Raw genomic sequence first — 25,221 nt, forward strand, 5'->3', positions numbered from 1 at the left:
GGAAGGAATGTGAAATAAGAGCAGGTTGGGTACATATTTTGCATGGCAAGGAGGCCGTCATCACCAGGCAACATGATACAAATACGAGAGAGACCTCAGTCCTACTCACAACTGAACGTAACTTCCCATTCATTTTCCAATACTGTTTCCATAGTGTAGATAATAAAAAAAAGCGTGCCAGCTCTAAATTTTCCTGCAGTTTGGGCCTGATTGTGAAGATATAACACCTGTGTCTGTTATGGATGTACGTACGCTAAAAAGTTAGGAGGCTGCTCTGGGAATATCATGACTGTCAACAGTGAGACAGTCTGGGTTATTTAAAATCAGCAAGGCCCTCACCTCTGCCTCACAGGCAATTTACACACTGGTTGTATCTGCACTGTATGTAAATTAATGCTGTGTTTCCTTCCAGCTCATGCATTGAGGTGTTTCATACCTAGAAGACACTTCCTTTGACAAGTTTGCGGTGAGCTGCTGTCTACAATAAAAGGTGTACAGGAGACTTCAAGTTATAATCCTCAAGATTTTCATGAAATTTAAGTCGCCACTCACTCTCAGAGTAGTAGTCGTGTAATAGTTGCCTACACGAGCACGAGGGATTCCAGGGTATCAATGCATGCATCTCGGTTTTTACTCATATAGCCTCACTGATTACATTAAAACTGTTGAAACACAGGGTTGATTTAATTGTGAAGCTGTCCCAGGAAATTTGGTTGTCTCTGCATTTTGCAGCGTGACATGAAATCATTAGCATTTTTGAGTAACTTTATTAGAAATACATGTCTGTTTGGCTGCACTGGACAGAGACACATCTGGTGCTCTTCTATATTTCTGACAAAGTAGTTGCTCAAGCAATGTTAGCTGCAGTGTTAGACTGCTCTTGCTGATGCCAAGTCTGCAACCACGGGTGTTGCCAAATCAAAAAGGACCGAAATATTTAGGATTAAACTAAATTCACCTGTTATTCAGAGGATTTCTAGCTCTGTGGTCACGCGTGTCGACACTTAGATGATGAAGTCAGTAGCTGAGTGACAGTAGAAACTGGGTGGAGAATGGGATGACGTTGCTTCAGTGAATACAAAAACATAGGATGAACAAACATTTTTTTCACGTACTATAATCTTGTCAAATAAACACCCACACACTCGCTGTGAGGCTTCAAAATCCACAGATGTCAGAGAAAGATGCGTGAGTGCGTGACAGCTCGCTGTCTGCGTAACCTGAAAAGTTGGTGGGGGAAAAAAATAATTGTGTGGGCCTTTCCAGTTATACATGTTGGTGAATTGTAATGCGGGCAAGAACTCGGGGCACTGTGACAATGGGTGTGCTGAGTGGAGCGACTGAGAATGGACATCTAAAGCACATGCATTCAGAAATGGACTTTTCAGAGAGCATTATGAGAGCAAGCATGAAATGTTGAGGAAGAAAAGCTTCTTTTTCTTCCACAGATTTTGCATTGCAAATTGCACATTATATAACAGGCTATTTCAATGAAGCACTATCAAGTTTGAATGCATTTCTGCATTGTAAAATGCTCTCCTGCAATTAATCAGCCTGGACCCAAGGTGCTTGGTGACATTTTGCTAAGTGTTCTTAAGTGCGACAGATTTAAATGGGTCAGCTGCAAGAGCACAAAATAAAGTTTTTCCTAATCTTATTTGTGGAGTGAAAATGTATCTACAGTCACATGAGGAAAAACACATCACTCCATTAAGTCAGCATGTTCCATTTCAATAATGTTTTTGTCTTGAAAAAACTCTAGCTCAGCGGTTATAATTGCTCTGCCTTAATCACAAAGATAATGATACATTTTCCATATGTCTTCTTTTTTTTACTGTGTAATAATACGTTGTTGTTGTGGATTCTAATGATACTCATCAGTATGGTTGCTACTCTGCTTTGTCAGTGTCTGAATAAGCTATGTAAACACTCCGAACAGCAATAAAAGCGGCAGTCACACAGACAGCAGGGATAGCGTATCTGATAGACAGCTCTTGATGACTGATACATTTAAACTGCTGAGGCCTTGGTTGTCTAAAATGCCTGCGTCAGTGTCTCCCCAAGTGCCGCCGTATGAGGGCTAAACATCCTGAAACAGTGGGTGGGAAGTGTGATACAAGGAGGAGTGTAAAGTATTCATAACAAAACAGCATCCAGCCTGTGTGTTTTGGTGACTGATCTGGGGCAAACAGCAGGCATATGCAGGCGTCACATAAACACATCGTTACATGCAATCAAAAAAAAGATGTGAATACGAAAAAAAGACGCATACGTGCTGCACTTTGCAATAATATTTAACCAATGTGAGCTGAAATAAAAACTAAAAAAATATGCTATATAAAACAATATCGCCCACACCTCACGCTGAGACATCTAGACGGCCCCAGTTGGACCGGTGTGGCCAGTATGACTCACAGACAGCACTGCAGAGCTGGGTCAGGTTGTCCCCAGTGGAGAACTGGGGTGGGTGAGGGCCATTAGCCAGTAACTAGATCCACTCCTGAGGTGCTGGATGGGAGAGGGGAGAACAAGCCACTACAGCGTAATGAGACACCTCCAGCCAGAACTGACACACGGAGAGACAGGCCGAAATACATCTGCAGCCGTGCAGTACACACACAGGGAGGTGTGTAACACACCGAGAAATGGCTTTATAGAATTTCACCTGAACACAGAGCGCGCAAGCAGTTACACACACACACACACACACACACAATATTTGTTATCACAACTGAAATTTAATCAGTTCAGAACAGAGCATCTAAATGTCATGCTGGAGGAAGGATCCATTCAAATTCTGTGATCTTCTGTGCTGCAATTCAGACACGGCTTAGCTCACCTGAACAAGTAGGTCTCTGACATTTTCAGTGATCCTGCACTGAATACGAGGGATGAATGCTGCTCGGGCTTTTTGATTTGAAGAGAAGACATGACTTTTCCCCATTTGATTTGATTGGATGTGGAATGATGCCACTGTGTGCAAGCTGATGATTAGCATTGATGTGGAAGGAGTACAAACTGTACACCAACCAACAATCAAACTGTAAGGAAGAAGATTACCGGTCTTCAGCCGTGCGAGTGGCTCTGTGAGGCTGCAGAGTTGTGCTTTGAGCTCAATGCTAATATGATTTTAAGCAGGTATAACGTTCATGTTCACCATTTTATCTTAGCGAGTTAGCATGGTCCTCCATTGTTTCATGAGACTTACAGATGTCAACCTACCACTGCACAGAGCCATGGTGAAGGGCTAACATCAAAGCTGTATTAAAAAATGAACTCAGTGATCTATTAGCTGCACATGCACCACAGGGACTCTGACCTTCCTGCATTTACTTTAGTAGACTGTTCATCAAAGGTCACGCAAGTCGAGAAATGACAGTTCAGTAGCTGAAGAGTATTGAGCCAGATGACATCCTCAGTGCTGGATTCGATCTATAGAACCAATCCTGTCACAGCAGGAGATGGAAAAGTTAATAGTGCCAGATCACACAAGACAGGAAATAGAAATAGACAGTCAGTCAGAAGAACCCTTTGACTGACTAAGCTTCGGGGCAATGTTTCCATACCATTTGGTATTTCAGTAAGCTTGAGCGGATCTCCACCTCCCACTCTCTCTGGTTGTGTGCATGTACAGGCACGATGTGTGAGTGTCAGGAGGTGTGTAGAAGCAATTGGGAGACGGGACTGTCATACGAGCCTGGTGTTGAGTTAGCGGGTAAAGCGGTGTCATCTGTGAGTGCATGAGTGAGGAGGAGAAAAGAGAGCGAGTGAGAAAGTTTCAGTGTGAGGCAGATTGGAATATTTCTGACTTATTAATAGTTTATACGTGCATGTGTGTGTTATTCCAAAGTGGCAAGAGTTTAATGGCTTTAATTACACGTCATTGCTAAGGCACTGTGATGCTGTGACTAACAGTGTGTTTAGACTGAAAGAAAATCAAAATTTCCCCATGGTCATCTGTGCAGATTTGACAAATCCAAACAGTCAACGTACCAAATGTACAGACATTAGCTTTAAGCTAGCTAGCAACGGATGTGCTGTGTCGCAGTGTGTTTATGTGTGTTTGTGAGGCAGCTCAGAAACTTGACTTTTTTTCAGTTTATGACACAGTTTCATAAAGCCTCAGGATACGTGCACATTTTTTCGCTCCTGTTAAAACATTTTAAAAATGCAAGAAAGTGTCTTCACATCAATTTGCATCGTCCCGTGCAAATTAATGTCTTAATTTATTGCATCTTTTCATTGACTTTGTGTGCAACTGCATCCCGTCTAGTGAAATTCATCTCGTGTTCTGTCTGAACACAGTCAGAGGAGGCAGCGAGGATGAAGGAGAGCGAGATGTGAGAACAGAGATGTTATACAGGGAAAAGAGGAGAGCAACACAGCTGAGTTTGAGGTGACTAGCAGTGGTGTGTCATCGCGGTGACAGCTGCAGACACACAGTGTGCACCCCAAAATCACAAGTTTGTTTCTGAGGGCATGACAATCTGTACAACACAGAACGTCCTCTATCATTAGACGCTTGATTCGATAAAAGGGGTAAGAGAAGTGGCAACAGTGGAAGGATTCCTCTTTCTGGATAAAGAGACTCACAAACGGTGTCATTTTTACAGAGTAGCCGGAAAAAGAGTAGTGAGGAATTCAATACTCAATCGGCACGAAGCGTGTGAGAAAAAGAAGTTTGCGAGGAAGCCTTAATTCTGTCACCTTGTTAAAGTGTTGAGTTCAAGCAGTGTGGCGATGATAGAGAATGAGCTCATCAATCAACTAAATGAAATCGACTAAATGAACTGCAGAGGTTTTTGTGAGCATTTGATTAAAAGTCCACAAACAGAATAAAGATCTACCAAGGAGACACGTGAACTCGACCTGACCCAGAGAGTGCACTTTAATCAAAGGAAAACTAAAACTTTTCCTAATAGCAGTTCATCTCCATGTAGCACAGCTCCCCATCACGCTCTCTGTTTAGCCTCATCAACAGTCACTGATTGAAAGCTATCTAAATGGACTAAATTGAGAGCACATGAGCCAGCGCCCCAACACTGTCTGCACACCATCCTGTCTCACTAATTTCATGTTCAGGCTCAGCTCCACAGCAGAAAGTGAACTGAACTTGGCTGTTATGTGAGCTTCTCGTAACAACGGGATGCTGTTTGTAACTCTGTCTGACCATGTGATGGCATGTAATTAACATTGTGAAACAGTTGATCAGGTTTAGGCACCAAAGCTACTTAGTTAAGTTTAGGAAAAGATCATGTTTTCAGCTAAAGTGTCACTGTTAAGTTCTTAAGCTAAAAGAAGGCAGCACTGACTTTTGGTTTCACTTGGGACATGAACTGCGGGTTCCTGGTTGAGGGTTGGGGTTGTTCCTATCCATCCACCCCACCAGCCTCAAGCATAGACTTTTTTGCTTTTTATACTGCATCATCTGACTTCCTCCTCATAATTACTTGGTCCACCAGAGGTCAAAGCCTAACAATAATCCTAAATATGGGTCGTATACTCCTGTATGATGATGTTTTCCTGGTGAGGACTTGCTACTGCTTTTGTCAAAAGCACACACTCATAGATTATGATTACACTACATAGTGATGAGACAACAAAAAACAGTAAAGTAAGTTTTGAAATGTATCATTCGGGCAGTGGGTTAGAGAAATTAGAGCACTCTTTTTCTATTGTCTCAATTTTTTCCAAATCACACAAGTTAAAGCAGGTCACAGAAACAGTCAATATGAAAATATGTGGAGGAGAAATGAATCCTAAACACCACATGCCTTACACAAATGTCTCCGAACAACCAGCGACGTTCCATTTTCCGAGCGTGAAAAGAACTTACGCTATGTCATCCACCTCCCCAATATATGTGGTGAAACGCATTGTTTTTGGTCTCGATGCAGCGAAACAATCATCATTTGTCATCCCACACTCAAGAGCAGCCACCCCAAATGACATCCCTCCAAGTGGATGCCAAATGAAGACAAAAGCTCTTTTTTTGAGAGCAGCCTCCTGTCTGGAGGGAATTACGCCCATGTGTTAGTGAGTGTGTGAAGGAAGCACGGAGGTGACGCAGGGATGATACAGGGCTCAAAGCAGAGGAGCAGAGAGTGGTGGTGAGGAGAATGAATAGTGACTGGCGCTCAGCCCAGTGGCAGCTTAATGACTTGCGGTCAGTTGACTCTGTCTCAATTAATCAGACTGCTCTTTCCCGCTCGCCTCCTTTTTTTTTTTCCTCCCTCTCCCCTTGGCACTAATTTCTCCCTTTGTCTCCAACCCCTGAGCAGGGAGAGGGCGCTTTGTTCTCACTCTCCGTCTATCGCTTTTGTTTTCTGCTTCTCTGTCTCTGTCTGCGCTTCTCCATTTCCTCACCATCTCCTTCCTCCCTCTCTTTCTTTCACATGCTCTCTGACGGCTCCCTCGGCCCGGACAGTTTTCATTTCGCTCTTCACCGCTGCATTAGTACGAGACTGAAAGAATGAGGCCATTTTACTATCCCCCTCTATCATCCATGTTGTTGCCTGTCTAAGTCTGCGGAGAAACAAAGTCCTCCGAGTCCCGGGGAATTAGTTTTCGAAGGAGGCTCGTGCCCACGTTGGCTGCAGCGGAGTCTGAAAACAGGCTGTGACCCATGTAGATGAGGGAGCAAATTCAGGCATGGCAGCACAACTAGCCCAGACATGTTTGCTCCTGGAACACGGAGTGCGAGAGGAGGAAGTGCTGCATGTGTGTGTGTGTGTGTTTGTGTGTGCACGTGGCAGCTCAGCCCTCCCATGTCAGTTGTTATCTGCTTTCCTAGAGGTCCCAGGGGGTCTTGCCGGCTTCCCAGGGTGGTCCTGACTGGGCTGACATTTGGAGGACTGGTCCGTGATGGCCTGTAGGGCTGTTCAGTGCAGCAGCAGTCACAGCGACTGTCCGTCTCTGCTCGGCTCCTCTCTCCCTCTCTTTCTCTGGTCCTTTTGTCTCTCAAGATTTAGTCTCCAGTTGTCACACCTTTCTCCCTCTGTCACTTTTTCTTTGTGTTTTTTTTTTTTTTTTTCCTGTACTCTGCACTCATCTCACTCCATCTCCGTCTCATTTTCACTTTCTGCTCCCTCTTGCTCGACTCGCTTTTTCTCTCCATCCGTTACCTTCTCTTTTTCTCACATACAGCACTCTGTCACTCTGCCTCCCTCCCTCACACATAGTCCTGCTCTTATTTTTCTCTCTCCCTCGATCTCGGTCGGTGGGGTCACTGTGCTGGGCAGACCGCCCTGAGGAACCCGCCTGCCACGGCTCTTAAAAGCTGAGAGGCGGGAAGGGGGGTGCAAGACCTCTGCACCAACCAAGCTGACCCTCCCTTAGGCTTCACTGTGCAGTCAGAGGGACAGAGGGGGCAACCAAAGGTCAAATGCTCCAGGAGAACTTACAATGTAGCCATGTTGCAGGGTGACAGCTATGTAGTAGGAAAATTGATATAATTTTCATGATCTTTCTTTGTGCTGAGTTCAGTTTTTTTTACGAGGGGGATGGTTCTGCTGGCCCCCTACTCTAAGTCAGCTGACTGACAACAGCATGTGTCGAAAACTAAGAGGTGGGAATGGGAGACAAATTGTCCTGCATACATTCTGTGCGATGCACTGAGTATTCTCTGTGGCACGGAGATAAGTGGCCTCGTTATGAATTTTAAATTAGAGTTTCTTTTTGTTGGCGCGAAGATTGTTGTGTTTTTTCAAGAGCATTGCAAGACATAGTCTCCATGGAGGGAGGAGCATCTGATGTATTGAGGCTAACAAGTTCTCCAAATTAAATATCAAAATTTCATGGCCGGTGTTGATGTTTAAGAGCTGCTCAGGCTCATTAAAAGATGCTGCAGCTAGTCTGAAGGAGGAGGCCTATGTGGCAGTCGGGACGTGATGAGGGTCGATCAATATCACGAAATATCAGCACATTTTAACTGCGTTTTGCAAAGGTTATGCCAGTTTATGCCTGTTTGGACACTGATGTGACCCTACATGTGTCCATGGTCCTGTGAGTGTGCTAAAAAGACTCCAAATTTGTTGACAAATTGTTTCATCACGGCTGCCAATGAAACTCTTCAAAATAAAAGCTCTTCAGTCAATAAATACAGGTTTACTTTCTGTTCTGCAAAAGGTTTTTGCACTGTGAGAGGTATAGTTTCCTTTATCAGTGACACAGACATTGCAGTGTTTTTGCAGATTATCATCATGTGATATATTGCACACTGCAGTAATGAAGCATTGCATTAGCTCTGAAGTCCTGCTTACATCAGCTGATTGGCATCAGCAGCTTCATTCATGCTCCACCATCATATCAGCTGCTTGGCTACCAGCTGACTAGTCAAACTCAATCATGCTCATGTAGGTGTATACGCCTCCCTTTATAACCTGACACCTCTCAATATGACTGATTTGCTGTTACCGACATTGCTTGCTGCTGCTCCATCCACCCTCCCAACCGCCTCTCTTACATATTGGCTGCGTCACATGGAGTGCACTTCATTTTCAGAGTAAGAGCTATCCAGTCCAATTCTAAACCACTTCTTATGCCACGTGATCTGTTTTAGGGCAGAGGACATTGCCCAGTAGCCTTGAAGAGTAGCCTTGACTTTTTAAATAGGGAACCTGCTTAACGTCAAGAGAATCTAGTACCTTTCATGAAGTGAAAGAAATAGGTCAAAGAGTCGAGAGAAACAATATTCCCGACAGGCTTTCAGCATTTAGAAAGCTTAAAGCCAAACATCTGAATGAACAGTAGCTCACCCTTGTGATATTAATGAGGATTTTACAGCAGTCAAACAGGAAGAGTGGGCTTCCAGAGATGTGCTCATGCATCTTTTAGATCAAAAACAGTTGACAGCAACTCAAGGTCAAGGCAAAAGCAGACTCTTCCAGAGTTAATCACCAGACATAAAAAATATGGGCCATAAAGCAAACACACAATCACTGCCTCAACAACTCCACCACTTGGACAAACTTGAGAAGTTTGACTGATGGATCTCGTCTGGCACCGGAAAAGAAAACCTCCCACTTGTCACTGCCTCCAGTACCAGTTCCAGGGGACAAATGGGGACAAATGGGGACAAAAAGAACACGCTGGCAGACAAAGGCCAACAAAAACAACTTTAAAAAGTGGCTCCAACACAGGCAAAGAGGAGAAAGTCTTCACCCTACTTCTTTCTAGGTCTTTAGCCTTCCCACTGGTGTTCCAATCTGTAATTACTGACTCTATTTGATTCTAATCACCAGTCTGCAAAGACAGATACCACATCCCCTTTTTAAGCCCTCCCACAAAGACCTGGGAAGGTGCGAAGCTATATTTCTCTCAATTATCTAGTCAGGATCGACTGGCTTGGCGCTGAAGTTCTCAGAGTGTGTTTGCCAATTTGCTGTGTCAATTAGATTTTCTCCTAGGTAAGTAATCAGACTGTGGGAGACGGTGAGAAAGGGAAAGATGAAGGGAAAAGTAATTACAGCTTTTTGGGAGGTTTGCAGCTGCTCCACGGTGCCTCTGCACCACCCCTGTCTTTTTTAATCACTTTTATTGGACTTTACGGGGAGCCCCTGCCTTTGTGTCTCTCAGTAAGAAAAGAGATTAGACACAAACACAGATAGCTGATACACGTATGTGGAAACACACACACACACACACTCGACTGCATGGCTCTCAGCTGCACACACGCTGACAAAAAAAAAAAAGCTTGGAGGAGAAAGCTGAACAATATGACTGATGGCGTCAGGGTTTCTCCTCTCATTTCATTTGTGCACATTGCTGCAGCTTGTATGACAGAGCTTTTGTGTTAAGAATGTCGTTAAGCATTGGATTTCTCCTCCGAGTGTACTGACTTGGCACTTTCAAGAGCGGCAGCGGAGTTTGAGAGCGATTGGGATCTGAGTGAAAATGTGACTTCGCGGCGGCCAAAGTTGTAAATAAAATCCGAATCAATGGGCTGTTAATACTTGGATGGATTTTCACAGAATATCTGAAAAAAAAAAAGGGAGAAATAAAACCCCATCAGAACAAACAATGAATTCGCTCCTTATATTCCTGAAAGCGAGGCTGACCTGTCTTTGTGTTCTTGCTTGGTAATAAACAGGAGAAATATGGAGGCACGAGGAGACAAAGAGAGAGAGAGAGGGAGCGAATTAGGCAGAGGAGCAGAGATGGGCTCACTTTCTGACACTTGGCTGTCCTGTCTGCCCTTGTCAAAGCCCGACACCTCCCTAATCCCAGCTCTCCTGAACCCCCCCAACCACAACCCCCATCTCAGCTGGCCAAGGTTGGCCAGCAGACAAGCCTGTCACCCAGTCAGAGATCTGGGACTTGTCCAAGCCCTGTCCAGATGTAGGCACCAGACTTCACACGGACTCTTTCTGTCCCTCGGGCATCCTCGCCTACCTCCTGAGACAAATCCGCAGACAACTTCCTCAACACTTGATGTGTCTTAATGTGCTTAAAGGAACGGCTGTGCTAAAAATGAAACCTGACCCATTATTTACTTAGTTGCAAGTTTAAAGGACTACCATCAACTGTTTCAGCCTGTGCACAAGCTCTTCAATTAAGTCGTACAATCTTTTCACATCTTAAAAACCCATACAGCTTAAAATGCCCATTAAATTCTCCAAACATCAAGTGCAGAGTGGAAGAAATGTTTTTAGGAGAACAACTGCACTGTGGGACCACGAGCAATATTTACCTCATTATCTCTGACAGTATAGTTTTCTTTCTGACAACGCTCTGTACATACAGTTCTGCTTTGAAAATGTGTTTTTATGCCTCGCGATAATCAGCCCTCACATTTCAAAAGGTAAAAAAAGTGAACTCGTAAAGTTCTTCCACAGCCATATGTGCAGATGGAAAGCTGGAAGTGGGTGGTGTGACCTTTGAATTTCATTTATTCCAGACAGATATCGAGTATTACAAAAAAAAAATGCATATACAATCTTCTTTCTTTTATTAATGAATTCATAGAATAACACTGTGAGGAACATGTGTACAAAGCTGCAGCACCACAGTGTTCCTCTCCCACTTTACACATCAAGTGGAGACAAACACACCCTAAATTCCACATCCAGTGAAACCAGAAGAAACTTTTTTGCAAAATCTGCACCCGCTGAGACCCTACAGTTATTGCTCCAGTGAGCAGTGTGAGCTTAAACAGTTACTGTTTCATAGTTACTCAGTTCATTTAACATTGCTACAAAACTTATTAACAGAACCAGAGGAGGCATCGGGGTCCACACGCCTACAGCTATCCTTAAGTTTCAAAGTCAAACCCATAAAAAAAGCATTTAAAGGCCAAATCAGGACGTTTCTGACTATATGAATCAAGGCACGGTGTTTTCACCAAATTAAAGAATATGACTTGAATTAAGCTCTTTGTGTTGTTGTCAGTTCATCATAAATAAGCCTACATTAGATTACACATTCAGCTGTGTTATGCTTGTAGTGGCTAATGTAGCCTTGAGCAACTAGCATCAAGCAGAGGTGAGAGGTTTGGACTCACCTCTGTCTAACTCCACACCTCAATATTTTATTTTAATTTTCAAACTTGCAGTCTTCAGATCAACTGACGCTGACTCCAGGCTCACTCGGATCTCACGCAGCTCCCTCTGGAGCCACAAAAGGCTCAATACAACTTCTGTTCACATATGCAGTGTACTCCACGACCCCTGTAAATATGTAAAATTGGTGGAATTCCCCTTGTCCATCACTGTGGGATAGCGAACGCCAATCGTTTTGAAACTTTCATGGCCGAAAACTTTTCACTTTTTTTTTTTTAATGTGTTCAATATATGTTGTAAAAGATGTGATTTTATTGAGCCTTGTCCCACATCAGAAGCCGTGTAGGCTTTTTATCTGCCTGTGCCATCAGCATTTAATAAAACCCTCTATGGATGCTCTTTGATCCAAAATTCAATTCACTGTAATCATATCACAGGGCACAGACCCTTTATTACACGCAGCCACAAAGCAGGTCGTAATCCCAGTTCAAAATGAAAAACAGAAAACATGGAAATAATCTGCCCTACTAAAACGGATGGTTTGTGGAGAAAGAATTTGGTCTTCACTTGCAATTATCTTAAGGCTCACAGCTTAATGATCCCTTTTTTCTTTTGCGCACTTGTATGCGAAGACAAGTATGCGCTTCCTCAGAGGAATATGAGGCCTAATCAGACACTGGAATCACTGACTCACTGATCTCCTGTGTATATGTTGCAATGTTCGGGTACATTTCTGCATTAACACGTGCATAACAAGTGTGGGTATGTCCTCTTCAGTTCAGCCTGAAAAAGAAACCTGAAAATGACTTCAAACGCACACACACACACACGCAAACATATACACTCTTAATGTCCAATGCTGTATTATTACATCTCCAGAGGGGCCTTATGAAAACACACACATGCATGCATACACACACAGACATGGAGTACATGACTCATTCGGTGTTCATTAGTAAGGAAGGGGGGAGATGCATCACCAGTGCTGGGGGAATAGTGGATGTGTAGCATCAGATACTGTACATGTTTACTTGGAGATTACATTTGAAACACTATACTCCTTTAGTCTGAAAAGCAATTCTGGCACATTCTTCTCTGTGTTTTCATCTCTTTCTCTTCACTGAGCTTCAGCAGTATTTGTCTCAGGCTTTTCAAGTGTTTCTTCCAAAGAGATACTAAATATAGACCCCCCCCCCCCCCGCCCCCCCCTCCCAAAAATCAAGGCACACATTTATTGAGCTGGATCCAGCAGCTGGATTCGCGAGATCATGTGACACTAGAATCCATGTTGGCTTTAAGTTACGCACTTGTGGCTGAAACGCAGTCATTCGGACCAATCAGCATCCTACAATTACTGACGACTATGAGTGGGCGTGGTTTAGGTGTGATGACGGTGCGACTTCAGTTGAAAACAACAATGGTGGTTCCTATTAGTTAGCGTAGATGCTACTGTAGCATCAGTTATAGAAGATTGGTATTTCCTCATTGAAAGAAGAGCACTGAAGGATTTTTTTTGATGGAAATGATGTTTTCACTCCTCTCCCATCTGGCTTCAGCTCGCCTACTATATAATTCGTTGATCTGATCGGTTGAAATTAGCCTGCCATAGATGGGAGGTAGACAGAGGGTTCATTCAATCAATATTTTTTCCTAGGATAACTTCTCAGGTGGTTCTGTGAAACAAACCATCTGGAGAGTCAGATTACATACTCACACACGCTCACACAAGCTGTTATAATGTGGACTTTTTCTATCTCCCATACGAAAATTAAATTTCCATCACAGAACTTCGTCAGAGCTAGTATGAATTTACAGTATAAAAAAGGTAGTGATAACCTGTATGCATCGGCTTGTTACTCAAACATTATTAGGGAGGAGACTAAAAGATATGCAAATGGGTATAATGGTATAAATACAACAGAAGAAAACTGTATTGGTGTTTAAACCTTAAAGACAGGAAATACCAGAGGTGACATTTCTAGGTCTGGATGAATAGCAACCCTTTTTGTGTGCAGCACATACAGTACAAACACTGACATCATAAACACACACACACACACACACACACACACACACACACACACTTCAGCCATCAGAGAACACCTTATCAGCTTTTTGTTAATTAAAAGCTGAGCAATAAATTTTCCACTTCCTCTCCACAAGAGTGAACCACTTCCTGGAGTAATCACTCAATAGGAATCACTGAATATCTTATTTAACAAGTCTGTGTGTGAATGTGTGTAAAAGTACATATTTGTATATCAAGCCCCCAGGAAGCAGCTTTGAAACACAGATACACCGAACAACAATCAAACTGTAAAGACTGAATGAGACTGAATCCTGCTGCCGTGCCAGCAGCTCTGCGAGGCGGCGCTGCTTTGAGCTAAACGTCTGCATGATGTTCACAATGAAAATGCTAACATGCTGATGTTAAGGGTTAGCTAACCCTAACCCTAACATAAATAGGTTGATGAAAGCTACCTATAACTTAGGTGTGTATCACATCTGGTTGTATTCCATACTGAGAGGCAGATCCTGGCACCAGGGGCCCACGCAGTACCTGGTTTTCACCAGATTTAACCTTTAGGACTTATTATTTGGGACTAAAGAAAGCTTACAGTATTAGATTCTAGACCACGCCCAGTGCAGACACCAGTCCAAGCCATAACGAGGGCACAGTAGAAAGAGTGTGTGAAATCTGGCCATGGAGGTTAGGCCAATATATCAACGCACGCCGGGGGTCTGACGGGTCTCTGAGCCCTTTCCCTGTGTTTATTTTGCTTCCATTTTCCTCGTCTTTCATCACCTTCCTCGACACCTCTGTTGGCTGATGTCTGACCTGGCCTGCAGGAGTTTGGATGTGACAGACTGCAAGCTTGTCTTGTGTCAAAATGCACTGTGATGAGGGGAAATAATGCTTTTACACACACACACGGATGCAGACAAACTGTATGCACACACACTGTGAAACGGGGAAAGATAAAAAAAAAGGTGATGTGCGGTGAATTTGCTTTGGTTTGTTACACTATTCACCTCTCAGTTAAATCAGTCCAAGTGTCTCAATCTCAAACATTTGCACTCTGAATGAAATGATTTCAAAATTAAATTGGCACGTCTTTGTTTGAGATCCACAGAGCACTTTTTGTTATTCCACACTTAATGAGAGGAAAATGTTATCTAGTTTTTATGAAGTTATTGCAAATCAGATTAAGGAACAAATGGATACAAGAATAGAGGCGCTTTGTGAAATTCGGTCTTAATTGTGTCAGTGAGAAATATTTTTTGCACCAATCTCGACTCAAAATTGTCCAAATTAACATCTGAATTGTCTAAAACCACAGTTTCCCAATGGTAACACCTGTATTCTGCTAACAAAATCAGTGATGTAACAGTAACAGTGATGGAAGATGACCTCGGAAGATGACAAGTGACCTTGACCATTGACTTTTGACCCCCAAAAATCTAATGAGTTCATACTTGAGTCCAAGTGAACATTCGTGCCAAATTTGGAGACATTACCTCCTGAGATATCACATTCACCAGAATGGGGTGGACGGTGCTGCTGGTGCAGCTGCGAAACAGCGACAGAAGATTGTTAAATGTTGTAAATTTGTATTGTAAATGAGGTGGAATCATGTTATACACTGCTCACCATGCAAATGTCCATACAGAGTGCTTTTACAATGCCCAGAATGTGGAGCGAGGAAGGAGATGTGATATGTTTCATCACTACTATTCCCTTCAGATAACTTTAAATTCAGCAGATCCAAGAGTTGACTGACCAAACTATGAATCATTAGTTACTGTGATCTAAAAAAACGGGACTGTTAGGGGAATGACTGCATGATGGCAGTCAGTCATGGCAGACATCCAAAGAGAAAAAAGAATACTTTCACATTTATTTAGAAACAATTTATATGTAAATTATATATGGTACATGCTAAATCATTTTAATGAATTGGTAACACATGTATGAGCGAGATGTTCTTTCTGCTGCTCTTTCATATGATAATTACTTGAGCTACTTTCCTTGTTATATACTTTTGAAGGAACAGAGCGTCTCTAGTAGATCATCTTAAAAGGGAAGATCTTTTTTTCTGTGTGGTAATACAATTCATATGCAATGCCTGAAGTGAAAATGGGAAGAATTTCATGCCATGGCTCCTTGAACTTGAAGGTTATCTCGGCAACCGCAACCTATGAAAGCTAATGAAGTCAGAGCTCCAGAAACACCTGCCCTCTCTGATCAAAGTGGACTGGGAGAGATAAGAGGGAAAATATAGAAAATGCTTAACTTTACGAACATTACCGACCTTCTAACAGGCTTCATGCTAGAACCACTCAAGAACAGATTTGTTCTTCAGTGGCGCTTAAAAGCAATTTAATAGAATTTATGGCATTCAGCTGCATCATTTTCTTGTACGTACAAGTTTCTCTTTAGTATTGTACAGCACGTCCTCCTCTCACTTTTTTCCCTCCTTCATTATGGAGTAAAGTGCCACCTGAAGAGTTCGCCATCGGAGATGGGCTCTGATGGATGCATACCACCAAACGCTCTCACGAGAATTGTTTGCTGTTGTTTCCGATGGAAAGGTCGATGGCGTTCTGACTGCAAACAGGTGAGCCAAGACTCCTCTCTAGGTGATCTCGGCCCACCTCTTCTGCCCCACATCTGAGTGCAACTGCTGTGATCACATATGCCCAAGTCAACCAAACCTGGGTCTAAACGGGGTATGTGCAAATACACCCTAGAATGTTCTGAAATTAAGGAAAAATAAAATCTATAACTAAAAGAAACTCAGTCATTGAGCTTCCAACTTCATTTTCAGGCCAATTTTTCTTTATGTCTGTCACAGAATAGCGCTACTCTGTTATTGTACCATTAGCATCTTCTAATTGTTTTGTGTACTCTAATACCACTACTGACAGACTTGTCATCTTTTCATCTGCTGACAGCAGGACTTACAGCTCTAGTGTGTTAGTCTTTTTCCTCTTTGGCAACATTTTTCTGAATGAATGCACCTCCTCCTGGCAGGTGACATTCATCAGCCTGAACCAAGCAGTTTAGCTTGTCCAGTTTGGACAGTTTGGTGAATCTGACTTGAAAACCTTGCATAAGTAGTAAACACTAAATTCCTGCATGAAGCTTTCTTAAATCTTTAAACAAGCAGAATTTGTTGAACAACCTGGTTTGTCTTACACTGAAGAGTGACATTTTAAAGCATATGGCACCCCTTTAAGTCTGTGGAAAAGAACAGCCGGTGGAACATTTCCTCTCTAGACTCCATCAGAAAGGAAGAAAGCGAGCGTTGAATATTCATGACCATATTCATAACAGCATAAGGTATCCACTGGGATGTCGGAGGGGCAGGTCATGGCTTTGAGCGTACTTACCTCACTGAGGATTCTATTAAATGGCAGCCCACCAGAGATTTCTACAGGAGAGCCCAAACTCTCACAGCCTCCATGTTGTGCCAGAGGTCAACGCTCCATTGACCCCGGCAGGTGGGACATTTCTGGGGGCCAAAGGCCAATCAAATCAATTCCACTTGGCCAAGACTAGGGTCAAAGGTTCTGTTTGTGTATGTGTGTTCGTGGGTCGGTGTCGATATCTGGTCCCACACATTGAGGGCAGTGAGTCGTTATAAAACCCACACAAAAAGCCCATTTAACTGTTTTGTATTTGCTTGTTAGCGTTCAATCCAGTAAGTCGTTTGTTCTCTCCATAAATGGTTATGATGAATTTATTTTGTCCCCAAGAATCTACTTTTCCCCCCTCTACTCTTTTCACTTTGCACGAGTCAAGACAACAGACTAATTGGTGCATTAAAACAGCCTGAAGCCTGAAATGAGCGAGGCGGGGAGTACAGTCTCAAAGGTACATGAGGATTAGGAAAGAGAAAAGGGCTGACGAGAGAAAGAAAGAGGGAAGCAGAGATAATGAAGAGAGACAAAAAAAAAAGACAGAAAAAAAAGGGAACCGAACCGAAAAACATGAACATGATAGAGAAGCAAACTAGCCAACAAGCCGAATGACAGACGCAGCCCTCTCGCCTGTGCTCAGATTTGTGAGTGCATGTGTGGAATTTTTATACTCGCTGGAGACAAACTGCAGCACAGAGTGAGCGTCTGAGCTGGGATCAGACGCCCAGAGAGATGAGGGGGAGGCCAGAGCAGCGGTGGCACCAGACCTGGCAGGAACCTTGTGTCTCTGAAATACCAGACTCTCACACTGAGTCGTGTTTGTTTGTCCGCTTTTCTATTTTCATCCTCTGTTCATCATCACAGCAACGCTCGTTTCTCTTTTCTCCTTAGCCAAAAGCTGAGAAATCCCATCCTTCTTATTCTCTCTCTCTCTCTCAGTCTCTCTCTCTCTCTCTCTGGCCAACAATGATGGCTCCTTTTTTTTTCCTGCAGACTCTCCACGGTGCTTTCAGTTACTTTGTGCTTCACGCACAAAGTGACACGAGGACAGATTGTGTTTCATAATGAAGCAGATCAAATGCATCCAGGTGTAGGTTCAATGTTCTGCCCTATAGCACCGTGTATTATACACATACGTATATATTACTGCAATGCATGACCCTGTTTCATCAACCAACCTCTGATGGTGTGACCCTGCTGCCTTTTTTAATGTCTGTCAGCCACTTAGTGAAGCCACGTGAGGAAAAAGCTGTCACAGCGTTCTGTCAGACAGTCTGATTTTCTTTTGATTTGATTTCTGCTTGCCTTAGTGTGCAATCAGCTTATTTTCTCTAAAATTAGCCTCTTCCGTCAACTTGATTCAATTCTAATTCAAAAGACAGACAATTGACGGAAAAAATGATTGAGCTGTGAAATGTCACTGGCAGATTTTTCCTATGCCGCGTGATTACAGTCCTTCCTTTGTGACATAAGACTGCTGATACACAATCATTGTAACGTGGCGATGAAATTTCTGTGCGCACCGATGAACATACATTTTCTCCTCTCCATCCATGCAGTCACATGTTGGCGTATTTTACCCCTGAAAACAAAGTTTGCCAAACACTTAAACCCCCCGTGGGCCGAGGGGCTGAGCATTTCAAAAACACTGATGCGTGACTGTCAACTTTTCATCAGCATGACTAAACAGAGCCACGTTTAAGTTGAGACAACCAATCTCCACCACAGACAGATGAATAAAAGAAATTCACAATGTGAAAGGACACACTGAACCCGTCAGCGTGACCTCCTTGATCCAGAGTGCTACAGTACGGAGCCCCACCTTGGCCCCTAAGGAGTTCCTGAAATGCCAGTTTGAGGGCATCCTGGCAGCTGGCACCTCCGCAACTGTCTTGCATCGTCTGGCGTTCACCCTGCCTGCAACAGCTGGAGGGGGAGCAGGCTGACAGTCACAGACAGCAAAGATCAAAGAGAAGTAAAGATGGAGGGACAGAGCCCATCTGTCAACCTAAGCAGTCAGATCCTGACCAGCGCTGTACAGCGGCCAGCGGTGGAAGACGCATTCACATCTTTTGAATAAGTGAAAGTAGCAATACTGCAATTTTAATACACTACGTTATAAGTAAAAGTCCTGTATTTATACTTTCACTTGAGTAAAACTACAGAAATATTGGTACGGAAATGTTCCCATTATTTAGAAAAAAGCCACTGTGAGTGTTCACTTATTATACTTCTATTATTATTATTACATATTATATAGAATCACAATAACATTTCAACAACTATTGGGTCGTTTATAAGGTCTATTTTTGTAAGATACTGAAGTGTTGTGTTTATAAATGTGCTAAAATTATTTTACTTTGAATTGTAGAGTAGCAGGAGATGGGGATACTCAAATAAAGGAAAAGTATTTAAAGATTAAATACAGAATTTGAGGAAATGTGCTGAAATTCCAGCATTGAAGTGTTTTCATGCTGGTTATTAGCATCCACCCATGCCACGTCTAACCAGCTCAAGCATCTTAAATGCGGTTATTGATTCTTTTATTGATTTGGTTCATGAGTTTATGTGTGGGAGGTGATGCTAAGCTAGTCAGTCAGTGGTGGCGTCACTCACTGACAGTGAGCGTATGAGGATATGACTGATGCAGGATAAAGGGGAGAAATGTTTTCATTAATGGTGGACAGAAAGCGGAACATTGCATGTGAGTGTGTAAAGAGAGCCAGAGAAAGATGACCTTCCTGCTTTATTTGAGTTTCTGAAAGTAAAAAAGCAAAGTTAACACACGCACACGTCTGCACTGGCAGCAACCTTTTTCCAGTTAATCATAAAAACTTTGAACTTTGTTTAATTGGAAACGCAATTTAAGGCTATATTTGTGTCTTAGCACAGCACCATTTGCAGGCTCTTATCTGACCTTTAGCTCGTCTTTTTCCCAAACTGCGTTTTGGTGATGGCTTAATTATGTTCAATAGATGTTATTGTATGTTTGGTATCATGTTGCAGGTTTGCCTTAATGTGCATTCATGCCCGAAAATTACCTCGCCGTCATTTTCATTTTTCGTACTCTCTTTCCTTTGATGTCAAAGCATTAATTTCAGACGGCTGTGCTGAATGCAATTTGCATGAGCGATCAGTCTCGTTACTTGTTGTGTGTGGGTGGGCCCAGTGTGTTCTCGCTCGTGCCCCTTCTGTCTTTTTTCTCGCTTTGTGGGCGAGCAGAAGAGGGGCTCTGCTGATCAGTGACAGACTCTTTGCGATGGGTTGAGCTCTGCGGCGCACCGAGACTGTGTTCATATTAGGAAAATCAGTGTCAAACAGAGACAGTGAATGAGTCATGAGATAAAACCTCGCAGGAATAATTTGATATTTAGGGAGTTAGATAAGAGGATCGATACTGCTTTCATGTCTTTGAGTGGTATCAATCTTTTCATCTAACTCTCCACCATAAGGTCAGATTATTCCTATCATCATGATTTTCATTGATTATTTCTGTTGTAATCTGTGTACTTTATACTTTGCAACAACTTAAAAAAAAAATAACTCCTAAAGTAAGAGAAACAGAACTTAACCTGTTCTTGTTTAGGTGGATGGGCAGTTTGTTAAAATTTTCCAACCGGCTGTTGTCAACCTAACAACCTGCGATTAGCAATATATTTGCACCTGTTTGTGTGCATCCATCGTCCTTATTAAACAAACAAAAATATTAAACCTTCTAAATGAATGTTTCTCTCTTTCACTTAACGAAGACGAGCTTAATTGCCTTGTTAACTCATCGTAAAACACACTTCAGTCCAGCTCAACAAAACCATCTTGGTTAGTTTTTCCACTTCTCCACCAATCACCAACTCTGGTTTTGTCGAACTTAACCCTTAGTTTACTGAGTTACATGTGAAAATATTGTGGCTTTGCATGCAGTTTTTCCTGCTGGTCCCTATTAGAAAAATAACATGACACAAATCAGCACACAAAAAAAACCAACTGGCTACTTGCTGTGCTCCTGCAGTGACTACATGTTTACGTATGCCCAAAGTTATAGTTTTAAACTGTGTTCAGAGAACATATGCATGTCTTTGCAAGTCCTCACGTACATCACGTTGATGTAGTAGCCATCATTCCTGCTGAGATACTGTGGCCCTGTCCTGCTCCCTAACAGCCACCTGCTCCAGTCCACCTGGCCTGTCCATTGTATCTATGTGGCATGAATGTATGACAGCCCTGAAGCTGTGCACTGCCACATCATGGAGCTCTTGACATCTCCATGTATTTATGACTCTATTAAAAAGCTGCACAAGGACAAAGAGGTGGTGTGGTGTGGCGCTCCATACTTCCTTCTCTCCATTTCACTCAGTCATTAGCTCAGATTTATGTAACCGCCCACTGATAGATAGTAGATAAATGTATGGTTAATATAAAAATGTGTAGGGATATTTGCAGGCAACATAAAAATGTCCTGTCTTTTGTCATTCTTAGATGGCGTGTGTGTCGTTTATCACCAACTTTTAATGTATAATTCCTGAATTAATGCAAGCTGGATTCTGGATTCTTCTTAACTTGACGTTTAAACAAATGATTTTACCATTTCACTCACATGATTTGAAGGAATTCATTAATAAGAATAATTATTTACTGGCACGCTGTGTGCGACACAGCGCATACATTAAGCAACAGCATAGTTTGCCAGATGGTCCATGGTGCCTACACTGATGTTACACTGAAGGCCGACATGAGGCTGTATCAAAGGGAAGTTTTACAGGCTCAAAGAGGCTGTGAGATGTTACTGAAGATGATGACCCTTTCACACCAGAGCTAGTGTGTGTGAATGAAAAAAAACCTGTGAGGGCAAAGAATTGGACAGTTATGAAATCACAACCCTGACACCTACAGGGAGATGAATGTGCAAGAGCATCTTTTGTGTATCTGTACGTGTCTTCTGCTTTGGGCTTTGTAGTTCAATAGGCCCATTTCACCTGCCTTTGCAATCATCTCCTCCATTCAAGAAGGCAGTGTGCGTGTGCTCTGTCACTACAGAGCCTGTCATCTCGCTGCTCCGTCAGTCCAAATGCACAGAAACACTTAACAGGGGTGGCCATGGCTCAGGAGATAGAGCGGGTCGTCCACTCATCAGGGTTCAATCCTCAGCTCCTCCCGCCCACATGTTGAAGTGTCCTTGGTCAAGAAACTGAACACCAAATTGCTCCTGATGGTCAGGTCAGCACCTTTCATGCTGCTGCTGCTGCTGTGTGTGTGTGTGTGTGTGTGTGTGTGTGTGTGTGTGTGTGTGTGTGTGAGAGAATGATAGGCAAATTGCAAAAAGCGCAATATAGATGCAGCTATTTACTGAAATATGCCAGTCTGTGTTCAAAAATGATTGTGGCAGAACAGGAAGTGAGGTTTTTTTTTTGGGTAGCTGCTTGAAAACATGTTTTACATTAACCAAATCACTGCTATGCATGGAAATCCAATTGGGAATTTCCTGCCTTAACCTTATTTCTCCCAGTAACCTATTTTCATGTAAAGGTAATGACTTTTTGAGGAAGCAGGACGTCTACATTAGCCTCTCCTCTTACAGAATAGCTCACAGATTCTTAATTTGACAGCAAAGGACAACGTTAAACTTCACAGAACATGAACATGAAATATCAAGACATGCACACAGACATGTACTTCATGTGCACGTGTAAATAAAACCAACAAAACTCTGAACGGTCACCTACAACCACCTGCCCATCTAAGAGACTTACATAATGACATGCATCCCATTTCCACCTTATTAGATTTATTAGGCACACATTCATCACGTCAGCACTACTTAGACGTCTCCATTGAAACATGTCACAGTGGCACATGAAAGGTAAGAGCCCACCTATAGAAAGAAAGCCTGAAAAGTACAACTCAAAGCTCAGTACCAAATATATTGACATTGCATATGCTGTATATCGAATAATGTTTCACCAAACTTCTGAAGGCACTTAAGAACGCCTCAGAACATGGAAGCCTTATGAAAGCAACCATCAGGAAAATCCATGGAGGTTAGAGCAGCCTGTCCACCATCGTGCTCATTATGTTTATCTAAACACAGCGTAGAGCCACATCTGGGAGCAAATTAGTGCCTGAATTGATGCATTTTTGTAGTTATGTGAGAACCTTCAAATACTAAAGTTTTAGTAATCTGAGCTGTCACAAAGCAGTGAAACACACTGCAAACAGCAGGGCTATTACTATAAAAGACCACAGTATAATTTCATTGTAGCTGTTGTGAAACATCTGTGCTGATGCAGGTTTCATGTCTGTCTTTTTTCATGAGGTTTTTGTGCACAGGTACACCAAGACAGAGAAGCTCCTACTACCCAATGAACTGAGAGAAAACCACAAGTAGTTTTAGCGCTAATGGCCCAAGTTGCACTAGAATGTCATCTTTATCCCTATATGACAACCATCTGAATGTAGAGCTTCTTCAGTTACCTTGCAAGGCAATTAGTGTAATTAATGTTTATTAGTGAGTACCATACAATCAAAAGTATCCATGTTGTTTCACACTTCATTCCAGCTTGACAGAAAGAGAATAAAACTCACCAAGAGTTTTGAATGAGCTGAAGTCTCTCAGTGTTTTACAGTAAATAGTGTGTTACAGCAGTTGATTCATATTGAAACAAAGCCCTGAATCAGTTTTCCAACATCTTTTTGATTTATAAATGGTCGTACTTTAGCTATGTTCCTGAGGTAGAAAGATAAAGCTTGTGGCAGCATGTATAGTGAGAATAATAATGGACCAAGGCAGCTCCGCAGTGCAAACTCAAAACAGAAGTCATGTTTCTCAGACATATGATCTCCAAGGCTGATGGAAATCTAACACAGTCAGAAAAAACAAGAAACTTTTTCAAGAAGGATTATTAAGGTATCACGGCCAATTGTATCAAATGCCGCACGGAGGTCTAAGAGGACCTTTGATCACATCAGAGTTCAGTCAGAGCAGTTTCAGTCCTGTAGTTTGTTCTAAAGCCTGACTGAAATTCATCCAGAACGTTATTTTAAGTAATAAAGTAATCCTTTCTTGCCAGACATATTGCTTTGTTATAGACAGTCATGGCTTCTTTGTAAATATTACAGTCAACTCTGAGCCTGTTTTTCCACAATTTTCTTTCAACAGCTCAATAAATTCTCTTAATTTCATTAACACTGCTGTTGTTTAACCATGGGGAGACTCTGTCACTCAACCTCTTCTTAACCTTTAGAGGAGCAACAGTATTTAAAGCAGATGACAAGGTATTTTAAGACGGTCATAGCTGCGTGACTCAAATGATATTACATAATATTACATCATAGTATTACCGAACTTTGCTTCAGCCTTGCCATCTATGAATCCAAAAAAAATCAGTCTTTGTTAAGATTAAGTAGGCATCAAAAAACACACAAAACACATGAAAAGAAATAGATAATTCTAATACTGATTCACTGTCAGTGTTTAACACTGTTCTTATGACCAAGTCCAGAATGTCACCACGCTGATGAGTGGCTTCGTTTATATGTAGTCTAAGTTCAAAGATGATGGTGGTGTAAATTCACGCAGGTCAACGTCATCACACACAAACTGTTTAGAAAAAAATGGCTCCAAAGCCTCCTCCTTTCCTGTTTTGTCTGACTGATAACATTCATAATTTGGAGCTTGTATCAGTGTTGCCACACTAGTCGTGCTGTTTAGCCAGGTCTCAATTAAAAACATGAAATGCAAATTGTTTTCATTTATCAGATCATTAACTGAAAATGATTTGTTAGCCAATTATCTGACATTAAAACCAGCTCATTTCAGCTGCAGGGATGCAACAAGAGAGGAGACTGACTGTGGCTAAACATTGACAAATTTAAGAATGCTGAGGGGTACTGGATGGTCTGTGATTGCAATGATGTGTTTGACCATGCCACCCTCTGTTTAAGATCATCGTATGTTTAAGGAAGCGGCATGGTGTCTGTCTCATTTCTGAGTGATGACATCTGGGGTTATTTTGTAATAACTCGCACATTTGACTGAGCTTCAGTGTGGCAGCTTTAATTAACTTAATTGATGCTAGTGGTACTGGGAGGAGGGAAGATATTGGATCCAAGAGAAAGTGATGACAAGGAGGAAGAGGTGTGTTGGGTACATGATTGGGACAGATACAGCAGAGGGTCGGGGAAGAAGTCTCTCCACCTGTGTGTCGTGGCTTTCGCTCTTATCCGTGCATTCTTGTTTGGGTACAGCATGCCAAGAGCATGACGCAGGTTGGCACAAAGCAGTCTGCAACCAGCGACGTTTGGATGT

This window comes from Chaetodon auriga, chromosome 16, assembly GCF_051107435.1.
Source record: "Chaetodon auriga isolate fChaAug3 chromosome 16, fChaAug3.hap1, whole genome shotgun sequence".
NCBI classification, from domain to species: domain Eukaryota; kingdom Metazoa; phylum Chordata; class Actinopteri; order Chaetodontiformes; family Chaetodontidae; genus Chaetodon; species Chaetodon auriga.